We start from the raw sequence: 9,019 nt of genomic DNA on the forward strand, positions 1-9,019 counted from the left end.
TTTTTTTTTTTTTGGAGACAAGGTCTGTCTCTGTCACCCCGGCTGGAGTGCAGTGGCACCATCATGGTTCACTGCAGCCTCAACTTTCTGGGCTCAAACAATCCTCCCATCAGCCTCCTGAGTAGCTGGGACTACACATGCACCACCATGCCTGGCTAATTTTGTTTATTTTTTGTAGAGACAGGGTCTCATTATGTTGCACAGGCTGGACTCCAACAACTGGACTCAAGCAATCTTCCCACCTCAGCCTCCCAAAGTGCTGGGATTACAGGCGTGAACCACCGTGCCCAGCCTCAAAATAATTTAAGTAAAAATAAATAAATAAATAAAGGAGTCAATATAGAGAAGAATGTTAAGTAAATTAATAACATAGGTGGAATTCAGATATAGAAAAAACCCACAAAGGTGATAGTCAAATGAGTGAGGTTAGGAAATCATCAGATTAAACAAAGCAAGGAGAAAAGGTTAGGCTCGTTATATTGTATTTGATGTTTATTTTTGTATCTTCACTCGTCTTTGGTGTTGAAACATTCTCACCTCCATAATTCTTCCTAGGTAGCTGGTTTGCTTATCATTTATTATTGTTTACTACTTGTTTGGTGATTCTTATGCTTAGATTTCCTGGAGCTCCTGGTCAAAAAAATTTTGCTTTGTGGGTTTTTTTTTTTTTTTTTTTTTTTTGAGATGGAGTCTCGCTCTGTCACCAGGTTGGAGTGCAGTGGCGTGATCTCGGCTCACCACAACCTCTGCCTCCCAGGTTCAAGCGATTCTCCTGCCTCAGCCTCCCGAGTAGCTGGGATTATAGGTGCACATCACCAAGCCTTGCTAATTTTTGTATTTTTAGTAGAGATGGGGTTTCACCATGTTGACCTGGCTAGTCTTGAACTCCTGACCTTGTGATCCACCTGCCTTGGCCTCCCAAAGTGTTGGGATTACAGATGTGAGCCACCGCGCTGGGCGCTTTGTTTTGCTTTCATGAACTGTCACCAATTGGCATTCTCTTAGAAGATCTCTTTCACTCTGAATCCCCCAAAGGCCCCGCTCTCTTTGTCATTGCTGGCTCTAGAGGGGTTGGAGATGCTCCTCCTGGGGGCCTTGAATGCAACACCCTTAGTCAGATTTTCATAATCAGGCTGAGGCTTGCCCAGTAATTCTCTAAAAATATAATATGATGAAACAACCAAGCCCAAGTAAGCCTTCGAGGAGATCTCAAAGCCAGAAGCTTCTGAACAGTGCCCACAACCACCAGTGGGGCTGTAATCACCCACAGCTTGTTAGCTAAAGACACAAACAATTAGCTTGGTGGTTGGAAAGGTAAACGGGGCATTTCACAAGTGTGCTCTTTAGGTCGAGTAGGTGGTAGTAAGTCTCTAGCTGTGGTTATTGGCTTTCTTTGTGGCACAGGTTGGACAGTGGGTGCTGCCTCTAGGCCCTGGACAGAGTATCTTTGAGGCGGGTGGTAAGAGGGACCAGAGCTGAATGGAGAGGGAGTAGATGGGAGCAAGCAGGGCTCCAAAGCAACCGAAGGAGCACCTGGGAGCCTGAGAAATAAGAGACAACAAAAAGTAAGGCCATCCATTAGAGGGGCAAGTCCTTGAGTTTTGAAATCTAGTGGAGTTCTCAATTAATGACTGAGGGCCTACCATGTACCAGGCCCTGACTTAAACTTTTTCTTGTTTCTTTTGAGATGGAGTCTTGCTCTGTTGCCCAGGCTGGAGTGTAGTGGCACAGTCTTGGCTCACTGCAACTTCCACCTCCTGGGTTCAAGTGATTCTCCTGCCTCAGCCTGCTGAGTAGCTGGGATTACAGGTGCCTGCCACCACGTCCAGCTAATTTTTTGTATTTTTAGTAGAGGTGGGGGTTTCACCATGTTGACCAGGCTGGTCTCGAACTCCTGACCTCATGATCCACCCGCCTCGGCCTCCCAAAGAGCTGGGATTACAGGCATGAGCCACCATGCCCGGCCTGACTTAAACATTTTTATAAGTACCAGCTCAGTGGTTCTCAAGCTTTTTGACTTGTTCATAAATGTTTTTGAGGACTCCAAAGAGCTTTTGTTTATATAGATGATATCCGATGGTGTGATGGTACATGTTTAGCAATTGGTTCTCTGCTGAAAAGTCCTAATTTGTAGCACTTACCAATTCCATGGTGTAAATACTTCCACCACGGCCAATTTCTTTTTCTTTCTTTCTTTTTTTTTTTTTTTTTTTTGAGATGGAATCTTGTTCTGTCGCCCAGGCTGGAGTGCAGTGGTGCGATCTTGGCTCACTGCAACCTCCGCCTCCCGGGTTCAAGAGATTCTCTTGCCTCAGCCTTCCGAGTAGCTGGAACTACAGGCATCTTGAACCCCTGACCTCAGGTGATCCACCTGCCTCGGCCTCCCAAAGTGCTGGGATTACAGGCATGAGCCACTGTGCCTGGCCCACCATGGCTGATTTCAAGATACCAACCTAACATCACTGAATGTGAAATGGGAAGACATCTGCACAGTCAACTTTCCCAAGCCAGTGCAAGCAGACTGCAGTGTACCACTGGAATTTGTATTGATGTTTACAGTATGGGAAATTAAAACTCAGAAATTAAAAAAAATGCCTTCATTAAAAATACTAATAACAAACCCATTACATATGAATACAAACATTCTTTTTGAAAATAACTATTTAGCAAAAATAAAAAATAATTAGTGAAGACAGTGGCATTGTTTTATGTTTTGCAAATCCCTTTAGCTTAATGTAAGATAGCAGCATTCACAGATCTCCATTCGATCAGTTGTGATGTCCTATATCATGTGGTCGTTGGAAAACTCCACAAAAGGGCACTAAAGGTAAATAATAACTTAGCATTACTATGGAAATAGTTTTGACCTCATGGACCCCCTGAAAGAGTCCTAGGGACTTCCAGGGAGTACCAGGACCACACTTTGAGAATAGCTGTACTAATGCATTTAATTTTTCCAAGGAGCCCAGTGAGGCAGGTTTCTTATATCCCTCTTTTGCAGATGAGGAAATTGAGGCACAGAGTACTTACCCGAGGGCACTAAGCTAGAAAGTGCCAAAGTCAGCCAGACGTGGTGCCTCACACCTGTAATCCCAACACTTTGGGAGGCCAAGGCGGGAGGATTGCTTGAGCCCAGGAGTTTAAGACCAGCCTGGGCAGTAGAGTGAGACCTCGTCTCTACAAAAGATTTAAACTAAATCAAAATAAATAAAAAAAGAAAATGGTGACTGGGCACAGTGGCCATGCCTATAATCCCAGCACTTTGGGAGGCCGAGATGGGCGGATCACTTGAGGCCTGGAGTTCAGTACTAGCCTGGGCAACATAGTGAAACCCTGTCTCTACTAATAATACAAAACTTAGCCGGGCGTGGTGGTGCATGCCTGTAATCACAGCTACTTGGGAGGCTGAGGCAGGAGAATCGCCTGAACCTGGGAGGGAGAGGTTGCAGTGAACTAAGATCACACCATTGCACTCTAGCCAGGGGTGACTCCGTCTCAAAAAAAAAAAAAAAAAGAAAAGAAAATGGCAAAGTCAAGATTCCCACCCAGTCAGTCTACACAGATGGGCAGTTGAGTTGGTGACTATCACTTATTAGATGTGTGATCTTGGCGACAATTAACCTCTCTGAGCCTGAGGTACTGTCATTTGACCAATCCATCATCATCCCCTAGGTTAGGCAGGACTCGACTTTCTCCACTGTACCCAGCTCTCACTGATGGGGCCTCATCTGTGCTCCCTTAGGACCTTCTCTTTTTCTCTGCTCACCTGACACTTTATACCACACTACGTGGCATTGTTTAATTGCTCCATCAGGCTGTGTGCACCCCATGAGGACAGACACCACATCTATCTTGATTACGTTTGTGCCATCAGTGTCTGCAGCAGGTCTTCAAAAGTCTTTGCTGAAGAAATAAGTGAAGAACTCTATGGATAGACATTTTGCAAGAAGGCAGGACATAGTCCATCCTACCTAGGGCTCTTCTCTGTGCCTCGAGGGAGAGAAGTGGCAGTGTGGGAGTGGAAAGGGGATAAAGTGATCCTACCCCCAAATAGCACTTATATACACTTGGCCAAGCCTGCTGCATCATCTTAATTACAGGACAAATCACAGGCTAAGGAAAGCCTCCTCCTAAATTCTCCAAAGAGATCACCCCCTTCTTGCCTGGTGTCTCCTCCACTCAATGTTCCCATTACTTGGCACTCAGACGCTTGAGTTAGCAGCCCCTCCAGGTATTCCTTCATTCTTCCAGAAACTTCTGTATCCCCTGTGCTGCTAGAGGTCCATGTAGTACATATAGAGCTGCCTCATTCCTTGGAAAGACTGCATACTACCCTACTGTATAATTGGCATATAATTTACATATGGCGGGCTCTGCTTTTTCCCTTCACATCCTGGCCTATGTGATGAGTTACCGGCACCCACCCCCACTACCCATTTTAGGGCAGTTAAAGTTAAATCTTTTTATGTCATCACCTACGGAAAGGGTCCAGGGACAAAAGAGTGGCCCACACCACTTGGGGCCCAATTAATGATTACTCTTGTGGAGACTGGGGACTCTGGCAGGTGGGAGTGGTTAAATAGAGGCTCTCCGTAGGGCCTCGCAGCTTCCTCTTTTGCTATCTATACGGTCCTTTCCAGCGGTGACCTTCTAGGAGTCTCAGAAGCCCCAAGAAGGGAGAAGTGTAATTGTGGGGGAGGGAGGGAGCAGTGCAGAGACAACCAGTCAGGGTTCTGCCTGGAAGGTCAGGGGGCTGAGCTCTGGCACCAGAGACCTTTAAGAAACAAAAGGAACTGAGAAAGCAGCCAGGAGTCTGCTCAGCCTGGAGTTCCTGGAATTCTGCTTTGTGGGTGAGCTTCCTGTGGCAGCCAAGGGCCCTTCTGACGAACAGTACATGAGAATGGGAGGTGAGGAGGGTGGGTAGAGAGGTGGCTGGGCCTGCCAGCTCTCCTGGCATTGCCAGCTCCCCAGACTGGCTCCAGATTTCCTCCAGGAGCTGAGCTGAGATTCCTGGGAATCTCAGCCACTTGGGTGAATGGCTGCCTGCCTGCTGAGCAGAGGTTGGGTGAGTCTACAAGTCAGGTTCTCTTCCCACCCAGGATCAAGCTGTCTGCCCACCTGGTCTGGAGTAGGCAACAAAACTAAGGCCATGATCTCTGGAAAGCCATCTCTAAAACATGAACTTTACATAGGAGAGAACAACTGGCCCCACAGCCATTTTTATTAATATGATTAGGTGGTTGCCACCTTGGAAGGCACTGTGAGCCTGGCCTGGGCTGCAGGACTGATGGATTTCAGTAAAAGGCAGGAGAAGAAGGGATCAGGAGCAGGAGGCGGGAGCCAGGGAACACCAGCAGGGGTGGGATTCTTACGAACTTGGGGTCGGAATCACTCCTGAGGTTGCAGACAAATCCAGGGATCCCATTTCCTCCCTCCACCCACTGTTAGTGCAGGTGAAATCTTGCTAAAATAAAAATCAAGGGTAGCCTTGGTATACTGTCGACTTTTCATACTATGTCATAATCGTTCACACATGTGCCTCCCCTTCTAACCTGTGCGGTCCTGGGGGATGGAGGTCTGGGTTGGACTCACCTCTGGACACCAGCGTCCTGCACTGGGCTTGGCACAGGGGAAGGGCTCAATAGGTATTACATGAACGAGTGAAGGAACCTGACTGAGTCCTCCCCATATGCCAGGCCCACCCAGGGGGGCTACCAGCAAGGGCAGTTGATTGGGATGGAGGTGTGGACGCACCTGTCTGGCGGCTGCTTTCTTTGTTTTCACTGCTCATAGCTTCCTCCTCCTCCTCCTCTCCTTGGAGCTGCCCTGGTCTCTAAATGCTTAGATAAGGTGGTTTATTCATCCATTCACCAAATGTTTACTGGGCACCTGCTGTGACAGGCCCTGGGTTCTGCATGATTGGGAATGAGGCCTACACATTTCCTGCCTCCTCCAGCTCCCAGTCTAGTGTCATTAAATAAGTAATTACAGCAAGTAGTGACAAACACTGTGACTTGGTAGGTCGCATAGAGCTGGGGTGATGGTGTAACTTATTATCCTAACTGGGACGCCTTTTGGGAGTAAAAGTGCTGGTTGCCAGTTGAGTTCCCCAGGAAGCAGATTCTGAAATGGAGATTAGCGTGCAGAAAGTTGATTAGGAGGCCTTGGGGATCAACACCTGTGAAAAGGAAGGGACCAAAGCAAGACTGAGCAGAGGGAGATGTTGGGATGTGATGGAGTGTCAACAAAGGCCTCAGCCAACCCCACAGGGCACCTTCGGCTGAGATGGCCCTTCAGCTTCATCTCTGGTTGGCATGAGGAGGCCTGGCCTTCATACCATCGTTTCGATGAGGCACTGGATACTGGCTACCTCTGGAAGGAGGTATGACCTTGGGTGAGGCTGTTCTCAGTTGAGACGGTCTTCAGAGAAGGTTGACAGCTGCAGGCGTCTTCCCATTGCCGATAGCCAAGGATTTGGGTGGCGCTTCCCAGCATCTGCCACAGAAGCACGTTGATAATTGTGTCCAGGTAATAGGCGTTTGCCAGGACTGGCTCAAGTACCTACAGCAAGAGCACCCGGCTGGGAGTTTCAGCTGGAATCCTGCACAAATGTGGGGTGGCAGAAAGCTCCCAGCAACAGGAACAAGCCCAGGGCTTGCTCAACCTGCAACCTCTTCATGGCTATCTCTCCTCCTTTCTCTTCCCTGTTTCCTTTTTTTTTTTTTTTAAACAGGTTCTCACTCTGTTGCCCAGGCTGGAGTGCAGTGGTGCCATCATGGCTCACTGCAGCCTCAAACTCCTCAGTTCAAGGGATCCTCCCAACTCAGCCTCCCGAGTAGCTGGGACTACAGGTGTGCATCACCACACCCAGCTAATTTTTTGACTTTTTTTTAGAGGCGGGCTCTCACTATGTTGCCCAGGCTGGTCTCAAACTCCTGGGCTCAAGTCATCTTCCTGCCTCGGCTTCCCCAAGTGCTGGGATTATAGGTGTGCACCACCATGCCTGGCTTCTTTGCTTTATAGAACCCGTCGTGGGTATCACATGCTACATCACCTACTTCATATGCATTCTATCACCCATTTCCCATGCATTCTATTCTTTAATTTGTGGTGAGGTGGGTATAATTATTATTCTCACCCCATACGTCCAAACTATCAGGCAGTCCTTTCACTGTTACTTCCAAAACAGAGCCCAACCATTCCCTTTTTCTGTCTTCAACACCTCCGTCTTGGTGCAAACCACCACATCTCTCTCTTAACTGCTGACATTGTTTTGAATTTGAACCCAGGTAGCCAACAGCATGGATCTGCTGAAAAGGCAGATGACAGCGGTAAAACAACAGCGGAGACAGACCACAGACGGAGATCCAGGTAGAGCACATACGCTGAGAAAACTCCAGGGAAGCCAAAAGCATGGTATCTGAACCAAGAGATGAGCACATGAGCTGAAAGCTCAGGATATTCCCTCTTCAGAACAACATTGAAAGCAGGGGAGCACAGGGGTTAACAGCATGGCCTCTGGGCCAGAGCGCCTGGGTTTCTGTAACCTTGGGCCAGCTTCTTGATGTCTCTATGCCTCAGTTTCCTTGTCTGTAAAACAGGGGTGATGATAATAGAACCATCATAAGGTGTTTTAGGAGAAGTAATCAGTCACCATGGGTAAGGCATTTAGAGAAGTGCTCTGCCAGGGTTAGCTGCAGGTATTACCCTGGAAGCTACCGTCTTGGTCCACATTCAGTGTGGCCAATGTGGCTGTTAGCACTCCTTGTCTGCTCCCATCTGCAACACCTTAGCCCCATGTGGAGTCATTTATTCATTCAACAAGTATTTCTTGAGCACCTACTCATGTATCAGGCACTGAACTCTTGTTTTATTTTCCTATATCCCAAAAGTCGCTGAGCTTAAGGGCAGGCTGACCTAGGCTTGCTTTCTGTTGGACGGGGGGGCTCCATTCCCCATCATTTCTTGTTCATGCTCAAGGTCATCTGGATGAAAAGCCGGCTTCTGTGTGACTCAGCTCTCTGTTGTTCTCCCTTTTGGATCTCTGGCTGCTGGGTCTGAGTCCTTGGGTTTAGAGTGAGCAGGAGAATGACCCCTAGGCCCTCCTCTCAGACCCCAGAGGGTTCAGCGGGAAAGGAGGCTAAGCGGTTTACTTGGGCCCTTTGCAGGATGGGGCCCTGCTCCCTCCGGTGGGTGCCTCCTCCACGTGGATCCTCCCTTGGCCATGGCCTCACGTACTCCTGGTCTGAGCCTCCTTTTCTGGGGTGGCCGCTCTCCATCTCGGGAAAGGACCTGGAAGGGATGAGGAAGGAGTTCACAGGAGAGAGAAGAGGGCAGAGGCAAGTGGAAGAAAAGAGAGAGGCCAAGTCAGGCAAGAGGGGTTGAGAGGGAGGAGGGGGGGAGGATGCTGATGATGACATTTGACATGATTGATTAATGCACGCCTTAATTCCTAGGAGGTCAGAGCTGTTATTATCCCCACTCTACAGTGGAGGCTGAGGCAAAGTGGGTTATGAAACTTGCCCAAAGCCCTGGAGCTGGTAACTGGCAGAGCTGGAATTTGAACTTGAATAGTTTGACTCCACCTCCCCAGAAGGGTGCAGAATTCCCAAAAGGCATCCTGAGGTGTTCAATGAATCGTGTTGAATGGACGGTGGGGTGTGTTTGTGTGTGTTGCGGGGACAGGGGGAGGCTGAAGGCTCTGAGTTGGCTCTTTTTTTTCTTAAGAGTCAGTGTCATGGCTGGGCACGGTGGCTCACGCCTGTAATCCCAGCCCTTTGGGAAGCCAAGGCGGATGGATCACTTGAGGTCAGGAGTTCGAGACCAGCCTGGCCAACATGGTGAAACCTACTGAAATAAAAAAATTAGCCAGGCGTGGTAGTGCAGGCCTGTAGTCCCAGCTACTTGGGAGGCTGAGGCAGGAGAATCACTTGAACCTGGGACGCAGAGGTTACAGTGAGCCGAGATTGGGCCACTGCACTCCAGCCTGGGTGACAGAGTGAGACTCCGTCTCAATAAA

The 9,019-nt window shown here is 48.6% G+C and overlaps 1 long non-coding RNA gene across 1 annotated transcript in view; it reads left to right on the plus strand.

The window, feature by feature from the left end:
- Positions 1–8,326, plus strand: part of LOC108532232 (uncharacterized) — a 13,508-nt gene extending 5,182 nt beyond the window's left edge. The window contains exons 3-4 of the long non-coding RNA XR_001886387.1: positions 7,290–7,371; positions 8,169–8,326. This is a non-coding gene — a long non-coding RNA (uncharacterized LOC108532232). The remainder of the gene's footprint in view (positions 1–7,289; positions 7,372–8,168) is intronic.
- The last annotated feature ends 693 nt before the right edge of the window (positions 8,327–9,019 follow it).

The sequence above is a fragment of the Rhinopithecus bieti genome, unplaced genomic scaffold (assembly GCF_001698545.2).
Source record: "Rhinopithecus bieti isolate Rb0 unplaced genomic scaffold, ASM169854v2 scaffold_10088, whole genome shotgun sequence".
Taxonomy (NCBI): Eukaryota; Metazoa; Chordata; class Mammalia; order Primates; family Cercopithecidae; genus Rhinopithecus; species Rhinopithecus bieti.